Source organism: Antechinus flavipes, chromosome 4 (assembly GCF_016432865.1).
Source record: "Antechinus flavipes isolate AdamAnt ecotype Samford, QLD, Australia chromosome 4, AdamAnt_v2, whole genome shotgun sequence".
Classification (NCBI taxonomy): domain Eukaryota; kingdom Metazoa; phylum Chordata; class Mammalia; order Dasyuromorphia; family Dasyuridae; genus Antechinus; species Antechinus flavipes.
The window spans coordinates 467,784,142-467,802,520 of record NC_067401.1 but is presented as its reverse complement, the minus strand read 5'-3'; positions in this window follow the sequence as shown (position 1 = coordinate 467,802,520).

Genomic DNA, 18,379 nt, shown 5'->3' with positions numbered 1-18,379 from the left:
ATCACTGACGAATTTGTGAGACTTTAATAGTAATAGTCATTATAGTTCCTTCTATAGGGACCATTACTGCTGCCATTTTATAGGTAAGGAAGCAGGTGGTTCAGTGGCCACCTATGAGAGGCAGAGTAATTAGTAAGCGAAGCTTGAGGGACCCATAACCAAGGCCGGATTTGAACTTGTGTCTTGTTGGCTCCGGGTCCATTGCTCTGGTTGCCAACTAGCTGTTCTAGGTAGGTCATTGCTTCATCTCTAAAAGGAGATTTCTTCTACCTCCGGAGCAAAGATCTATTAACTAATTTCTCCGAGTCTCAGCTATCCCATACTTGAAATGAGGGCCCCCAGCATCCCTCACACTTGGAAAACCTTGACCAACGACTCTCTTCGTGGTAGTGGGACCAGATGCCCCCAGATCCTTTGACTAGGGTGCCCTCAAGTAGTCGAGGATTCTAGGGGAAGGAAATGGGGGAGTAGGGTTAAATTGGCGCTGGGACTCTGCTCTGACATGTCTTGTTTTGTTCCTGGGTCCTGAACGTCCTGGTCATTTAAAGGCAGAACACCCGGGGAGGGGGAGCAGGGGCTGAGCTCCTAAAGGGATTGTCCTGCGTCCCTCCTCCGGGCCCTCCCTTCAGATGGAGGCCGGGGCCCTGGGAAAGGGGGGCCCCAAGCCGGAGGCGGTTCTGATTTACGGCCCTCCCCGGACGGAGGAGGGGGAGAGAAAGCCCCCGAGCTGAGCCCGAGTTCGCCACTGCGCAGCGGGCCTGCGGTCGGCAGGCTCTGGCACTTACCAGAACGGGGAGGGAGCATGCAAACGACTTACAGAAAAGCGGCCGAGGAGCAGGAACTGCGGCTGCCCGTTCTGGTAAACCATTTACACTGGATGCAGAGCAAAGCTCACGCCCGGCGTTTACTGGTCCCAGCACCACCTGCTCCTCTGACCGCACATTCAGAATACGGGGGAGGGAAGGAGAGACGCAGAGGGAAAGGAAGCCGGAGAAGGAGGGAGGGAGAGAAAGGAAGGGGGGAGAGAAAGACAGAGACACAGAAAGAGAGAAACAGAGACAGAGAGAGACAAAGAAAAGACAAGAAGAGAGACAGGCAGAGAGACAGAGACAGAAACAGAGACAGAGACAAAGAGAGACAGAAAAGACAGAGACAGAGAGAGACAGAAACAGTCACACAGAGACAGAGACAAAGAGAGACAAAAAAGACAGAGACAGAGAGAGACAGAAACAGAGACAGTCATGCAGAGAGAAAGAGAAACAGAGACAGAGAGACAGAGAAATAAAGGCAGAGAGATGGAGACATACAGAGAGAAACAAAGAGAGACAGAAAAGACAGAGACAGAGAGAGACAGAAACAGAGACAGTCACGCAGAGAGAAAGAGAAACAGAGACAGAGAGACAGAGAAAAGACAGGCAGAGAGATAAAGAGAGACGGAGACACACAGAGAGAAACAAAGAGAGACAGAAAAGACAGAAACAGAGAGAGACACAGAAACAGAGAAACAGTCACACACACAGAGAGAAACAGAGGGACAAAGAGAGATAAAGAAAAGCCAAACACAGACAGACACACAGAGAGTGGTAGAGAGACAGAGACAGAAACAGAGACAGAGAGGCGGAGAGAGAGAGAGAGAAACGGAGAGAGGAAGGGGGAAGGAGAGGGAATGAGACAGAAACAGATAAAGATAGAAACTGACAGAAGCTAGCAGACACAAAGTCAGAGATATAGAGGCAGATACAGACAGACAGAAAGAGACAGAGAATTAGAGACAGACAAAGGCAGAAACAGAGATAGAGATAAAGACAGAGACTGACAGAAGCAGAAGCTAACAGAATCAGAGATTGAGACAGAGACAGTCAAACAGAACAAGATACATGCACAGAGACAGAAAAACACAAGAGACATGGCAACAAATAGAAACAGTGAGATACATCGACATCCATATAAGTATACATAGGTATATATATAACTACATATGTGTAACATATGTACATTTGTTTTATGTGTTTTAACCCTGGATAAATGAACTTTTAAAAGATCATTTTGATCATTTCTTTCTGTAATAGTTTCTTTGTAATCCTGAGTATTTCATATTATGTCTTCTGAGAAGTCACCAGACTGCTAAAGCGGCCCAGAACACAAAGTAGTTGAAGAACTCCTGATTTACACCCATACAAATATATAATAGAACGAACACACTCACAATATGTAGATTTTAAATGAATTTCACAAATAATACACACACACGTGTACCATGTGCATCTATACACACCCAGATCATGGACACACAGACATGTAATATACAGGGCACAGGGCACTCATTTGTATATTGTGCAATGTAGATTACAGACCTATAAACATAAACTGTATGTATACACACCCATGGATGTGTAATGTTCAAATTCCCATGTGTTCTAGCCTAGAACAGGGATCCTCAAACTACGGCCCGCGGGCCAGAGCGGCAGCTGAGGACGTTTATCCCCCTCCCCCAGGGCTACGAAGTTTTTTTTATTTAAAGGCCCACAAAACCAAGTTTTTATTTTTACTCTAGTCCGGCCCTCCAACAGTCTGAGGAACAGAGAACTGGTCCCTATTTAAAAAGTTTGAGGACTCCTCTCTAGGACATGTGGCTGTGAGGAACACTGATCCTTAGCATTCCCAGCTCACATTTTTACGACTTGAGACCAAGAAAGCATTTTAGCTCATTCGAGTCATTATCCCAGCTGGAGTTCACCATCTTCCCCACAGGTATGTTCCCTGCTTTCCATGCAGTTCCCCGGGTTGGCAACATCAGCTCCTTCCCAGGATGGAAAACTTCATTTTTGGAGTGTTTCTCCAGGGCTTAGCCCTTAGATAATTTGCAAATAACTCTTTATTGATTGACGGTTGATTGCCATCTCGCAATATCCAGTCTCTTACCTCCAGCTCTCCCCCTCCCTCCATTCAAACAGCCCTCTACATTCAATCTCCACCATATCTTGCCGCCGATCATCTCCTGCTGACATAATTCCCAGCCCAGCCCAGGGCCTTCTACTTTCTGGTTTGTTGCAACAACCTTCTGGTTTCTCTTCCTGCTTCAGCTCTCTCCACTCCACTCCATCCTGCCCTTAGATATCCACGTAATCTGTCTGATGCAGGTCTGATCTCATCGTTCCTCTCTCAAGAAGCTTCAATAGTTCTAGGTTTGCATGTACACATGTATATGTATACGTGTATTTATATGTACATATATGTGTATGGAAGATATGCCTTTATATATACATTTATGTGTGTATATAAATGTGTATATACCGAGAAAGGCAGAGAAAGACAAACAGAGCTAGAGACCAACAGAAGCAGAAGCTTATGTATACATACACATATATACACACATATATTCTCCTATGTGCATTCCATTCTCCCCCTCCCCCTGCCTTTCCAGACTGATTTCATATTATCCCCCTTCACATATTTTCCTGCTAAGCCAAACTAGCCAAACTTCTCACAGGGGATGGCCTTTTCCCATATTTGAACAAGTCGTCCATCCCCGGTCGGGATACACTTTTCATGTTGTCACCTCTCAGAATCCCTCCCTTCTCTGGAGGCTCAGCTTAGGGGCAGTGTTCTTGCAAAGCTTTCCCTGATCTCCCCTAGATCTCTCTGTCTAGAACTCTTCCCTACCCCAGCTATCTCCCGTCAGCTCCTTTCCAAGCATACTCGAGAGAATGTCCCGGAGGTTTTAATCCCTTCATCTCTGGTACTTTTGAGGTGGGGTCTCACTGGCCTAATTGGAGCTTTTTCTGAGTCACTATTCCACAGATTCTCAGCCATGCTTTTCTTTACCCCCTATTTTTGATTATTTCTTAAACAGCCTCACTAATTATCCCCATGTATTTTGGGTAAACTTTTCTCCAACTCTGCCCCTTCTCTCCTCCAGGTCTAGAATCATAGTCCAACAAGCCCTGCTTGGATAGAGCATGTCAGTTTACTTTCCTGTGGTCCCAAATAACTTCCCTGTCATTTTCAAGACTAAAGTGTCTCTCTTTGGCCTCCTGGCCTACCTGGATCCACTGGATCCCACTGGATTATCACAGAGTAAGAACTTAATAGATTTTTCATTCAGTTCTCTCTTGTCCCCATCATTCCTGATCTGATATCTGTATTTGTCCTGCTTGTCTAAGAGGATGAAATCTCTGTGAGGAACATGAGATATCATAGACAGCTATTGAAATGAATCTTACAATGAATTTGTGAAAGATGAATTACAATTATTTTTATGTCAATTTTGTAGATGAAGAGACTGATGCTCAGATTAACTGACTTTTCCAAGGTCACACAGCCTTTATATGTCAGTCAGGCACTGAATCTGAGTTTCTCCTGATTTTAGGGTCAGTGTAATGGGCAGATTGACCTATGAGGAGCGAGGTTCTCAAGCAGGTGTAGTTTGCTCTGCTGACTGCAGAGTCCCACCACCTCAGATCTATTTCACAAGAATTCTACTATTTTGTGTTAATTTGGTGACTAGACAGAACATCCCTTTCCAGCCTTTCCTTGCCTCATTACAATGTAATGAAGTGTCTTGATAATTTGCAATCCAGGTTTGATATATTGAGCTAACCTGAATGGGTCGAGCTGTCCGTAGTCTGTAGATAAACTTGGATTTAATGAATCAAAACCCACCTTAGATTCTGACTCTAAGCCCAGCACCCTATCCATCACTCAAAACTGCCTCTCCACTTCATTGGTCACCAGAAGGTGGGAAGCCCAGATGTTAGCTTGTTATCACAGATTAGTGATCAGGAAGTGATGGTGAAGATCTCAAGATGCCCCCAAACAGGGGTCTTACCTGTCTTTCCATCTTGTCCAGAGCTATGATGCAAGGGTAGGAGATGAGGCAAGGAAAGGCTGGAAAGGGATATTCTGACTAGTCCAAGATGGTATTGATTTTTTGGTTATTATTTTTAACTTTTTTCATTATCAGGCTGACTTACATTACAAACTCAGGATCTTTTTCAGATGAGATGTTTCCTGAAATCATAGAAAGGATTATAGAAGTCATCCAGTCTACTACTCTCATTTTGTGGATGAAGAAATAGGGACCCAAAGAAGGGAAATCAATTACTGAAGTTCACAGAGTGAGCTAGTGACATTTAAGGCTGAGAACCCAGGATTCCTTATTTTCAATCTTAAGTCCTTTCCACTGTGTTATATCACCTCCTAGATTCCGGTTCTCATAGTTTTCTTTATCTTGCTTATCTGCTCTTCTGGCTAGTGTTTTCTCTAAGCAAAGTATGTCAGCTGCTACCTATGATTTGTTTCTAGAAAACTTCTGGGTACATTTCCTCTCTGCCATGCACAATAAATCATACCTCCTTTTCTCTGCTAGTCTGCTGCCCATTTTACCTTGGAACAAGGAGATTAGCCCTAGCATTGGAAATGGGATAAAGGGGAGTTAGGCAACAAAGGGATAAAGGGGATGGTGGAATCAGGAGATATAGGATAGTATAAAGAGAACTGATCTAGAATCATGAGACTTGGGTTTGATCCCTGGTTTCAATTAGTGCTATGTGACCTCAGGGACATAACTTCTCCTTCTTGGTTTTCACTTTCCTCACTTATAACACCTATAGGTTGGTCTAGATGAGAACTAGAGTCTTGTTACAACTCTGCAATCTTACTTTTTTATCTTTTTGGACCCTAATTTTTTCACTTGTGAAATCATGATATATGTCATGATATGAATTTTTAAGGCCCTTCTTTACTTTAACATTCTCCAGTCCTTATTTTGACATTAAGGCCCCTTCCAACTCTGACATCTACATTCTCAGGTTCCTTCCAGCTCAGACATTCTCATGTTCTAAGGATCCTTTAAAGTCTGTGTTCTAAGGTTCTTCCCCTCTCTCATATCCTACATTCTAACAGTTTTTGTTTCAAGGACCTTTTCCAAATTTTGCATTCCATGATCTATGCTTAGCTCACTGCTTGGCAAGCTTGTCTATAAAACAGAATTCTCATCCTCAGAAAATCTGAGAATAAATGTCTTTTAGTCAGATATTAGCTTGAGAATTAGGACTTCGGTTTTTGTACGGATGGGTTCTGCTTGAGTCACTGCTGTATATTTGGAATATTGTTTAAAACTTTTCTTTGCCTCACTTTTTTCACCTTCTCCTTTTTACCTCCAGGATTGGTGGTAAAGATAGATAGTTAGATAGACAGACAGACAGACAGGTGGATGAATGGATAGATGGATGGACAGATAGAAAAATGGAGGGAGGGAGGAAGGGGGGAAAGATAGATAGGTAATGGATAGATAGATATAGAAGATAGGTAGATAGATGATAAATAGATGATAGGTAGAGAGATAGACAAATGGATAGATGCATAGAGATAGAAATGGAGATACTAGAGGAGGATTAATTATAGAGATGGAGAGCAGAATGAATAGATATCAATTAAGTGCTTAATATTTCTGGCTGACACTATGCTAAGAATTGGGATATAAATATAAACTAAAAAAAAACACAAAAAACCAAAAAAACAAAAAAGACAGTCCCTATCCTTACGGAACTTATATTATAATGAGGAATCACTCAGGACTAAAGGGAAAAAATGAAGATACATCAAAAGCTTTCCAATTAGCTTGCTAGGGATATTTTATTTGGGCTCTTTTATTAGATCTTGGAAAGAAGGATGAAGGGAAGAGGACATGGAGTATATATTAATCTTTTATCATGTACTGAAACTTCTCAAGGTATCTTGGTGTTGGTCAACTAGATTCTCAGTTAAGGACTATGCCTTAAACCCTAATGACTTTGGCTCTCAATGATTAGCCAACAATAGATCCCAACCCAACCCCCGACTTGGTCGTTGCTGGGGCCAGATTGGATTCCAAGAATGGATATAGATAACGATTAATTCTATTTTGACCAGAAACCCAGAGAGCTCTCCTCTCCAAATAAGAATTTTTTTTGATAAGTAAAAGAGGCCATTCTTTGCTTTATTTCTTATCTAGTCAAACTGGAATCTGGTAAAGACCTTAGCTTAAAAAGGTCAAGGTCTCCCATTGCATCTCGGACATCTCCAGTTGCCCTGATCTATCTGTGGCCACTGGATGGTTTTGGAGGAGAAAGTAAGGTGGGTGATCTTGCACAGCCCTTTCCCACTTGCACTCCCTGGGGTCCTGATCCTCTTGGAGAACTAAGGACAAACAACAACAATGACTATATGCACCGAGTGCTTTACAATTTTGTCTTTTTTTTATCCTTATAACAATCCTGGTAAGTTGGTCCTCCTTTTACAGTTAGGGAAACTGAGGCAGACAGTGGCCAAGTGACTTGCCCAGGGCCACACAGCTAATAAGTTTCTGAGCCAGATTTGAACTCCAGCTTTTCTGACTCCAGGACCAGTGCTCTATTTCCTGGGTGACTTGACTGCCTAGTGGACTCTAGACACGCTCTCAACTCCCTTCCAACTTTAAAATGACTCGAGGCTGATGTTTCGGGGCTTTAATTTTGCCCCAAACTAGGTCAGGGTGCCTTTGGGACAGTCGCCTTGTTCAAATTCTTCTCTTATATAATGGCAGTCTAGGCCACTCAAGGCCCCAACTTGACTTGAGTTTCCAGATGTGGCTCGGGTCTACCTTTGAAAGTTTGTCTGAGTGAACGCACAGGCCAAGGTCAAGATGAGCTCATGCTGTCTGGAGGGTTGTTTTGGAACTCGGCTTCTTTCTGGGTGGAGGGAGGCTGCTGAGGGAGTGGGCATCCCTCAGTCACAACAAGGAGGAGGAACAGGGAGGGAGGATGAGGAAGGAGGCAGAGAGTCCGGGAGATGAGCTCCCGGGTTGGGAGCAGAAGCTCGGGGGATTCCCAGTTGGAAGGGACCTCCGACGTTCCCCGGCTCTGGGGTCCCAAGTGCCCAGGGAAGAAAAGGAGCGGATCTCCAGAGAGTACCAAGAATTATGGAGACAGGCGGGCGGGTGGAGCCTTCTTGACACAGCTGCTGTGCCAAAGTACCGAAGGGATTGGGGAGAAGGGAGGATAGCTCAGTGAGATTGGGAGGATCAAAAACAGAAAGATGCTGGAGGAATGAGAGCCTTGTAAGTGCCAAGAGGCAACAAGAGTGGGAGGAAACTCGGTGGGGAAACGCGTCTGGATTAACCGTGTCACAGCTGAGCCCCACTGAGAGAGCACGGGGCCACGCTGAGCACGGAGGCCCACTTCACTGACATTGGACACGGAAAGGAGCCGAGACTCCGTGGGGAAAGGGCCAGATCTCAGAGAGTGGGGACGGACTCGGAGGCCTTCGAAGAAGCCCCCAGCCCATTGATTTGAATACCCCATCTTACATATGAGGGAATTAATGACACAAAATGACTTCTTGTCAGATTATAGAACCAGAACAGGAAGGAACCTATCTAACCCAGACTTCTGCTTTAGAGGGAGGAAACCCAGCCCTGGGAAGTAGAGGAACGTGTCCAGTGCTACAGAGGGATTACTTGGAAGAGACAGAATTTGAACCCTTGTCTTCTGTCTTCAAATTACATGCTCTTTCAACTCTTCCATGCTGAGTTTCCAGTGAGCATTTGGGGAATTGATTTCTTCCCTAAATTGAATTATAATATATCCTTTAACCATCACAGTTAGGTAAGCAGTAGGAAAAGAAGAACTGGTTCAGGAATAAGTTCTTAATGATCTTTCTCATTGGATTGGAAGCTCTTTGAGGGGAAAGATTTTTTTCTTTTTTGCCTTGCTCTGCATCCCCAGGGCTTTGTACAGTATCTGGTCCATACATTCCTGTTACTTTGTCTGTAAAGCATGGACTGGGGAGGGAAGAGACTGGATGGAGAGGGGCCAATTGGAATGATCCACAGTAGTCTAAGAGGGGAGTTCTTAACCGTTATTTTTATCTTAAGGAGTCCTTTAGCAGCCTCCTGTAGCCCTTCTCATAATCATGCTTTTAAACAATTGAAGAAAGTGCTGGACTTCAGTTAGAGTTTAGAGAAAAATAAAGATTTTTTTTTCATCCAAGTGCATTTATCCATGGGCATGGGAGTTCACGGACCTCAGGTTAAGAATCTCTTCTCTAGCGAAGAAGTTACAAGGGCTCAGATAAGTGTAATGACTGTGCAAAAGAAGGAAAGAGGAAGGATGTCAGAGGCTGTCTTGATAAGATTTGGCAAATGATTAGATGTTGGGAAGGGTGAGTGAAAATGAAGTGAACCTGTGACTGGAGGATGGTAATGAGATTCTCAACACAGAAAGGAAATTTGTGGGGGGGAGATGGGTTTACTTATATGACAATGATGACTCAGTTTGAACTGCCCATAGGACCACCTGGTGGAGTGGTCCTGCAGGCAACTGGAGAATCCCAATTGGGGTTTTATAGATCTGGGAGTCATCATCATAGAGGTAGATTCCATGGGACTCACTGGCTCCATGGGACTCACTGGCTCTCTGGGACTCATTGGCTCCATGGGACTCACCAGCTCCATGAGACTCACTGACTCTCTGGGACTCACTGGCTCTCTCCCTGGAACTCACTGACTTTCTGGGACTTTCAGGCTCCATGGGACTCACTGACTCTCTGGGACTCATCGACTCCATGGGACTCACTGGCTCTCTGGGACTCATTGGCTCCATGGGACTCACCGGCTCCATGGGACGCACCAGCTCCGTGGGACGCACCAGCTCCGTGGGACGCACCAGCTCCGTGGGACGCACCAGCTCCGTGGGACTCTCAGGCTCCATGGGACTCACTGGCTCTCTGGGACTCACTGGCTCTCTGGGACTCACCGGCTCCATGGGACTCACCAGCTCCGTGGGACGCACCAGCTCTGTGGGACTCTCAGGCTCCATGGGACTCACTGGCTCTCTGGGACTCACCGGCTCCATGGGACTCACCAGCTCCGTGGGACGCACCAGCTCCGTGGGACGCACCAGCTCCGTGGGACGCACCAGCTCCGTGGGACTCTCAGGCTCCGTGGGACTCTCAGGCTCCATGGGACTCACTGGCTCTCTGGGACTCACTGGCTCCATGGGACTCACCAGCTCCGTGGGACGCACCAGCTCCGTGGGACTCTCAGGCTCCATAGGACTCACTGGCTCTCTGGGACTCACCGGCTCCATGGGACTCACCGGCTCTCTGGGACTCACTGGCTCTCTGGGACTCACTGGCTCCATGGGACTCACCGGCTCTCTGGGACTCACCGGCTCCATGGGACTCACCAGCTCCGTGGGACGCACCAGCTCCGTGGGACTCTCAGGCTCCATGGGACTCACTGGCTCTCTGGGACTCACCGGCTCCATGGGACTCACCGGCTCTCTGGGACTCACTGGCTCTCTGGGACTCACTGGCTCCATGGGACTCACTGGCTCTCTGGGACTCACTGGCTCCATGGGACTCACTGGCTCCATGGGACTCACTGGCTCCATGGGACTCACTGGCTCTCTGGGACTCACTGGCTCCATGGGACTCACTGGCTCCATGGGACTCACTGGCTCTCTGGGACTCACTGGCTCTCTCCCTGGAACTCACTGACTTTCTGGGACTCTCAGGCTCCATGGGACTCACTGGCTCTCTGGGACTCACTGGCTCCATGGGACTCACTGGCTCTCTGGGACTCACTGGCTCCATGGGACTCACTGGCTCTCTGGGACTCACCGGCTCCATGGGACTCACAGGCTCCGTGGGACTCACAGACAGACTCCATGGGACTCACAGACAGACTCCATGGGACTCACTGATTCCATGGGACTCACTGACTCCATGCGAGCTGTTGAAGTATATATGAGAAATTAGCCGGGAGCTGAGGGAAGAAGCTTGGGGTGTACACGTGCATATGGAACAAAAGTGTGGCTGATGATGTCACTATGGAGACTGAGATGGGAAGAGAACCTGTAGGCAGCAATGTTATGGAAATCCAAAGAGGAGAAAGCATCCAGAGGACGTGTTGCCCTCAGTTAGACCCTTTTCTGAGGTCAAAGAAGAATGAGTTGTGAACAACAGTCTTTGGATTTCTCAATAAAGAGGCCATTTAGCTAGGAAATGACAGAATTCACAACCTGGTCACTTGACTCCAAGTCTCATCCCACACTTTGCCTGAACATGTCAGATGCCTTAAGTCAGAAGACTTGGGTTTTAATCCCAGCTACCTCCAACTGGCCATGTGACCTGCTGGGTCACTCCAGGTTTTTCCTTCGTAAAATCTAGGATTCCCCAAGCCACCTCCAATTCAGAATGGAGATATTTCCCTGTTATAAATGTGTGATCGGCTGCAGAAGAGGTATAAGATGTAGTCACAACAAATCCCAGAGTCATTTGTAGAGCATAAGTAGAGAGGTAAAGGGAACTTTGGAGGTCATTTAAAGTCATCCAGATAGCTTTCGTTTACAAATGAGGAAGCTGAGACTCATGGTCGTGGATGTAGCAAAAGTGGCAGAGGATCATGGGTCTGACCTCCAAATCCACTATTTTCTCATTGCATCCTATTTCATTTCCCATTTACTCTATGCATGCATGTGGATTATCTACATAGTGTCTGTATAATGGTTTATGTATACATGCATATAGTAAATGAAGCATGATAATCAGATCAAGGTCAAGATGAATTAAGGTCCGAGGGACTTCCGGTTAAGATGGCGGAGAGGAGGCTCACAGTTGCATAAGCTCCGCGCTTTCTCTCACTATCCACTTCATTACAAGCCTCTGAATCAATGCTTGACTGAAAAAAACCCACAAATAGTTACCAAGAGAAGCCATCCTTGAGATCCGCCAAGAAAGGTCTGTCTTTACTGGAGGGCTGGGGCGGTTTTAGATCGGGCGCAGGCTGAGGGCAGCGGCAGTGAGAGCACGGGAGCAGAGCTGAGAGGGGGTGGGGAGTGATCGTAGCCGTCTCTGCGGGGAGAGCTTCGCTACAGGTTTGGAACCTGCAGCAAGTCAACAGCCCAGCAGAGAAGCTAAAAACACCGGGGCTGAAGAACACAACCGCAAACAGCTGGAGTCTCTCAGGACCTGGCCGCCCCCCCCTTCCCCCCCCTCAGTGACTCAGCACGCTCTGGGATCTCAGAGCGCAGGCGCAGCACAGTCCTGCTAGTGCCTCACTGCTGCCCCCTGCAGTCTGTAGAGGAAGCTCGATAACACACCCAGCCCCCCCCCAAAGAAAGACTCCAGTTTTTTCTGTTTTTCTTTGGTAGTTTGTCTCTGATTAATAGACAGAATGAGCAAGAAGCTGAAGAGGGCTTTAACCCTTGACAACTTCTACACAGATAGAGAGCAGACTCTAAATCCTGAGGAGACTAAAAACAGGCAGTCCCCAGGTGATTCCCCAAAGGAGGAGATCGTCTGTTCCTCAGCACAGATGAACCTCATAGAAGTGATTAAAAAGGCTCTCACAAGGGAGCTAGAAGAAAAATGGGGAAAGCAGAGTGAGGCTTGGCAAAAGGAGAAGGAAGCTTGGGAAAAGGAGAGGGAGGCTTGGCAAAAGAGCCTGGAGAAAGTTAAAGAGAGAGTGGATAAAGAAGTAAAATCCTTGAAAAATAGGATTAGTGAACTGGAAACAGAAAACAGCTCTCTAAAAAACAAAATTGGCGAAATGGAAAAAAATTCCACAGAACAAAAGAACTCAATTGGACAATTAGAGAAAGATTTTAAAAAAGTGAGTGAAGAGAATACTTCACTGAAAATCAGAATTGAACAAGTGGAATTGAATGACTCGAGGAGACAAGAAGAATCAGTCAAGCAAATCCAAAAAAATCAAACAATGGAGAAAAATGTGAAATACCTTCTGGGGAAGACAACAGACCTGGAAAACAGATCCAGGAGAGACAATCTGAGAATCATTGGACTCCCAGAAAAACATGATGAAAAAAAGAGCCTGGACACTGTCTTCCAGGAAATTATCAAAGAGAACTGCCCAGAAGTCATAGGAACAGAGGAAAAAATAAACATTGAAAGGATTCATCGATCACCCACTGAAAGGGATCCTAAAATCAAAACACCAAGGAATATAGTGGCCAAATGCCAGAACCCTCAGATGAAAGAAAAAATATTGCAAGCGGCTAGAAAAACCCAATTCAAGTATCAAGGAGCCACAATAAGGATCACCCAGGATCTGGCAGCATCCACATTAAAAGATCGAAGGGCCTGGAATATGATATTCCGAAAGGCTAAGGAACTTGGTATGCAACCAAAAATAACTTACCCAGCGAGAATGAGCATCTTTTTCCAGGGAAGAAGATGGACATTCAACGAAGTAAGCGAATTTCATCTATTTCTGATGAAAAAACCAGAACTTAACAAAAAGTTTGATCTACAAATATAGAACTCAAGAGAAATCTAAAAAGGTAAAGATTAATCTTGGGAACTATATTTTGACTATATAGATGTATAAAGAATACATGTATACCTTGTTCTAGAAATTGATGTGGAAAGGACATTGTACCAGAAAAAGGGTAAAGTGGGGGTAGTACATCTCATGAAGAGGCATAGGAAACCTATTATATCTGAGAGAAAGAATGGAGGGGGATGAATATAGTGGGTATCTTACTGCCTTCAGAATTGGCTTTAAGTGAAAAATCTTAAGACATATTCAATCTATGGTGAAACTTCTCCCATCTCATTGAAAAGTGAGAAGGGAAAAGTGGAAAGGGAAGGAATAAGCTAAGCGGAAGGGAATACGGGAACTGGGAGGGAAAGGGGTAAGATAGGGGGAGGAACTCTAAGGCGGGGGGAGGGACACTAAAAAGGGAGGGCTGTGAGAAGCAAGGGGTGCTCACAAGCTTAATACTTGGAAGGGGGGGAAAGGGGAAAGAAGGGAGGAAAGCATAAACCGGGGTTAACAAGATGGCAAGTAATACAGAATTGGTCATTCTAACCATAAATGTGAACGGGGTAAACTCCCCCATAAAGAGGAAGCGGTTAGCAGAATGGATTAAAAGCCAGAATCCTACAATATGTTGTTTACAGGAAACACACCTGAAGCGGGGAGATACATGCAGGTTAAAGGTAAAAGGTTGGAGCAAAATCTACTATGCTTCAGGTGAAGTCAAAAAAGCAGGGGTAGCCATCCTGATCTCAGATCAAGCTAAAGCAAAAATTGACCTAATTAAAAGAGATAAGGAAGGACACTATATCTTGCTAAAGGGTAGCATGGATAATGAAGCACTATCTATATTAAACATATATGCACCAAGTGGGGTAGCATCTAAATTCTTAAAAGAGAAACTAAGAGAGCTGCAAGAAGAAATAGACAGTAAAACTATAATAGTGGGAGATCTTAACCTTGCACTCTCAGAATTAGATAAATCAAACCAGAAAATAAATAAGAAAGAAGTCAAAGAGGTAAACAGAATACTAGAAAAGCTAGATATGATAGATCTCTGGAGAAAATGTAATGGAGACAGAAAGGAATACACTTTCTTTTCAGCAGTTCATGGAACCTATACAAAAATTGACCATATATTAGGACATAAAAACCTCAAACTCAAATGTAGTAAGGCAGAAATAGTAAATGCATCCTTTTCAGACCACGATGCAATGAAAATTACATTCAACAAAAAAGCAGGGGGAAGTAGACCAAAAAATAATTGGAAACTAAATAATCTCATACTAAAGAATGATTGGGTAAAACAGCAAATCATAGACATAATTAATAACTTCACCCAAGAAAACGATAATAATGAGACATCATACCAAAATGTATGGGATGCAGCCAAAGCGGTAATAAGGGGAAATTTCATATCTCTAGAGGCCTATTTGTATAAAATAGAGAAAGAGAAGGTCAATGAATTGGGTTTGCAATTAAAAATGCTAGAAAAGGAACAAATTAAAAACCCCCAGTCAAACACTAAACTTGAAATTCTAAAAGTAAAAGGTGAGATCAATAAAATTGAAAGTAAAAAAACTATTGAATTGATTAATAAAACTAAGAGTTGGTTCTATGAAAAAACCAACAAAATAGACAAACCCTTAGTAAATCTGATTAAAAAAAGGAAAGAGGAAAATCAAATTGTTAGTCTTAAAAATGAAAAGGGAGAACTCACCACTAACGAAGAGGAAATTAGAGCAATAATTAGGAGTTACTTTGCCCAACTTTATGCCAATAAATTCGACAACTTAAATGAAATAGAAAAATACCTCCAAAAATACAGCTTGCCCAAACTAACAGAGGAAGAAATAAATATCCTAAACAGTCCCATCTCAGAAAAAGAAATAGAACAAACTATCAATCAACTCCCTAAGAAAAAATCCCCAGGACCAGATGGATTTACATGTGAATTCTACCAAACATTTAAAGAACAATTAACTCCAATGTTATATAAACTATTTGAAAAAATAGGGATTGAAGGAGTCCTACCAAACTCCTTTTATGACACAGATATGGTACTGATACCTAAACCAGGTAGGCTGAAAACAGAGAAAGAAAATTATAGACCAATCTCCCTAATGAATATTGATGCTAAAATCTTAAATAAAATATTAGCAAAAAGATTACAGAAAATTGTCACCAGGATAATACACTATGACCAAGTAGGATTTATACCAGGAATGCAGGGCTGGTTCAATATTAGGAAAACTATTAGCATAATTGACTATATCAATAACCAAACAAACAAAAACCACATGATCATCTCAATAGATGCAGAAAAAGCATTTGATAAAATCCAACATCCATTCCTAATAAAAACACTTGAGAGCATAGGAATAAATGGACTTTTCCTTAAAATAGTCAGGAGCATATATTTAAAACCATCAGTAAGCATCATATGCAATGGGGAAAAACTGGAACCTTTCCCAGTAAGATCTGGAGTGAAGCAAGGTTGCCCACTATCACCATTATTATTTAATATCGTATTAGAAACACTAGCCTCGGCAATAAGAGTCGAGAAAGATATAAAAGGAATTAGAGTAGGCAATGAGGAAACCAAACTATCACTCTTTGCAGATGATATGATGGTATACCTAGAGAACCCCAGAGATTCTACCAAAAAGCTATTGGAAATAATTCATAATTTTAGCAAAGTAGCTGGCTACAAAATAAATCCCCATAAATCCTCAGCATTTTTATACATCACCAACAAAACCCAACAGCAAGAGATACAAAGAGAAATTCCATTCAGAATAACTATTGATACCATAAAATATTTGGGAATCTATCTACCAAAGGAAAGTCAGGAATTATATGAGCAAAATTATAAAAAAGTCTCCACACAAATAAAGTCAGACTTAAATAATTGGAAAAATATTAAGTGCTCTTGGATCGGCCGAGCGAACATAATAAAGATGACAATACTCCCTAAACTAATCTATTTATTTAGTGCTATACCAATCAGACTTCCAAGAAAATATTTTATTGATCTAGAAAAAATAACAACAAAATTCATATGGAACAATAAAAAGTCGAGAATCTCAAGGGAACTAATGAAAAAAAAAATCAAATGAAGGTGGCCTAGCTGTACCTGATCTAAAATTATATTATAAAGCAGCAGTCACCAAAACCATTTGGTATTGGCTAAGAAATAGATTAGTGGATCAGTGGAAAAGGCTAGGCTCACAAGACAGAATAGTCAATTATAGCAATCTAGTGTTTGACAAACCCAAAGCCCCTAACTTCTGGGAAAAGAATTCATTATTTGATAAAAACTGCTGGGATAATTGGAAATTAGTATGGCAGAAATTAGGCATGGACCCACACTTAACACCATATACCAAGATAAGATCAAAATGGGTCTATGACCTAGGCATAAAGAACGAGACTATAAATAAATTAGAGGAACATAGAATAGTTTATCTCTCAGACTTGTGGAGGAGAAAGAAATTTGTGACCAAAGATGAACTAGAGACCATTACTGATCACAGAATAGAAAATTTCGATTACATCAAATTAAAAAGCCTTTGTACAAATAAAACTAATGCAAACAAGATTAGAAGGGAAGCAACAAACTGGGAAAACATTTTCACAGTTAAAGGTTCTGATAAAGGCCTCATTTCCAAAATATATAGAGAACTGACTCAAATTTATAAGAAATCAAGCCATTCTCCAATTGATAAATGGTCAAAGGATATGAACAGACAATTTTCAGAGGATGAGATTGAAACTATTACCACTCATATGAAAGAGTGTTCCAAATCATTATTGATCAGAGAAATGCAAATTAAGACAACTCTGAGATACCACTACACACCTGTCAGATTGGCTGAGATGACAGGAAAAAATAATGATGAATGTTGGAGGGGATGCGGGAAAACTGGGACACTAATGCATTGTTGGTGGAGTTGTGAACGAATCCAACCATTCTGGAGAGCAATCTGGAATTATGCCCAAAAAATTATCAAAATGTGCATATCCTTTGATCCAGCAGTGTTTCTATTGGGCTTATATCCCAAAGAAATACTAAAGAAGGGAAAGGGACCTGTATGTGCCAAAATGTTTGTAGCAGCCCTGTTTGTAGTGGCTAGAAACTGGAAAATGAATGGATGCCCATCAATTGGAGAATGGCTGGGTAAATTGTGGTATATGAATGTTATGGAATATTATTGTTCTGTAAGAAATGACCAGCAGGATGAATACAGAGAGGCTTGGAGAGACCTACATGAACTGATGCTAAGTGAAATGAGCAGAACCAGGAGATCATTATACACTTCGACAACGATATTGTATGAGGACATATTTTGATGGAAGTGGATTTCTTTGACAAAGAGACCTGAGTTTCAATTGATAAATGACGGACAAAAGCAGCTACACCCAAAGAAAGAACACTGGGAAACGAATGTGAACTATCTGCATTTTTGTTTTTCTTCCCGGATTATTTATACCTTCTGAATCCAATTCTCCCTACGCAACAAGAGAACTGTTCGGTTCTGCAAACATATATTGTATCTAGGATATACTGCAACATATCCAACATATAAAGGACTGCTTGCCATCTAGGGGAGGGGGTGGAGGGAGGGAGGGGAAAAAAATCGGAACAGAAATGAGTGTCAATATAATGTAATTATTAAATAAAAAATTAAAAAAAAAATTAAAAAAAAAAAAAAAAGATGAATTAAGGTCCTGTGTGGCCCCAAATGTATCATCTCACGATCTAGCCTCAAATCCCAGCTCTTCTCATTGTCTTTATAATTTCTTCCCTGGGACCCTCAGTTTCCCCACCTATAAAATGGAAGGGTTATGAGTTGACCTGTAAGATCCCTACTAGATCTAAATCTATGCTTCTCTCCTAAAATCTTCCTGAGGCCCCCAGTTCTCACATGGAGGTGACCTTGGACTCTTCAGGGCCATGTCAGAAGAATCTGGCTTCTATAGGTCCAGCCAAGTTGGAAAGGCTTCAGATGGGAGCTGGGAGACAACTCCTCTGGTGTCGAAGGACCAACTGAGCCAAGTTCAGAGAGACTGGCCCGC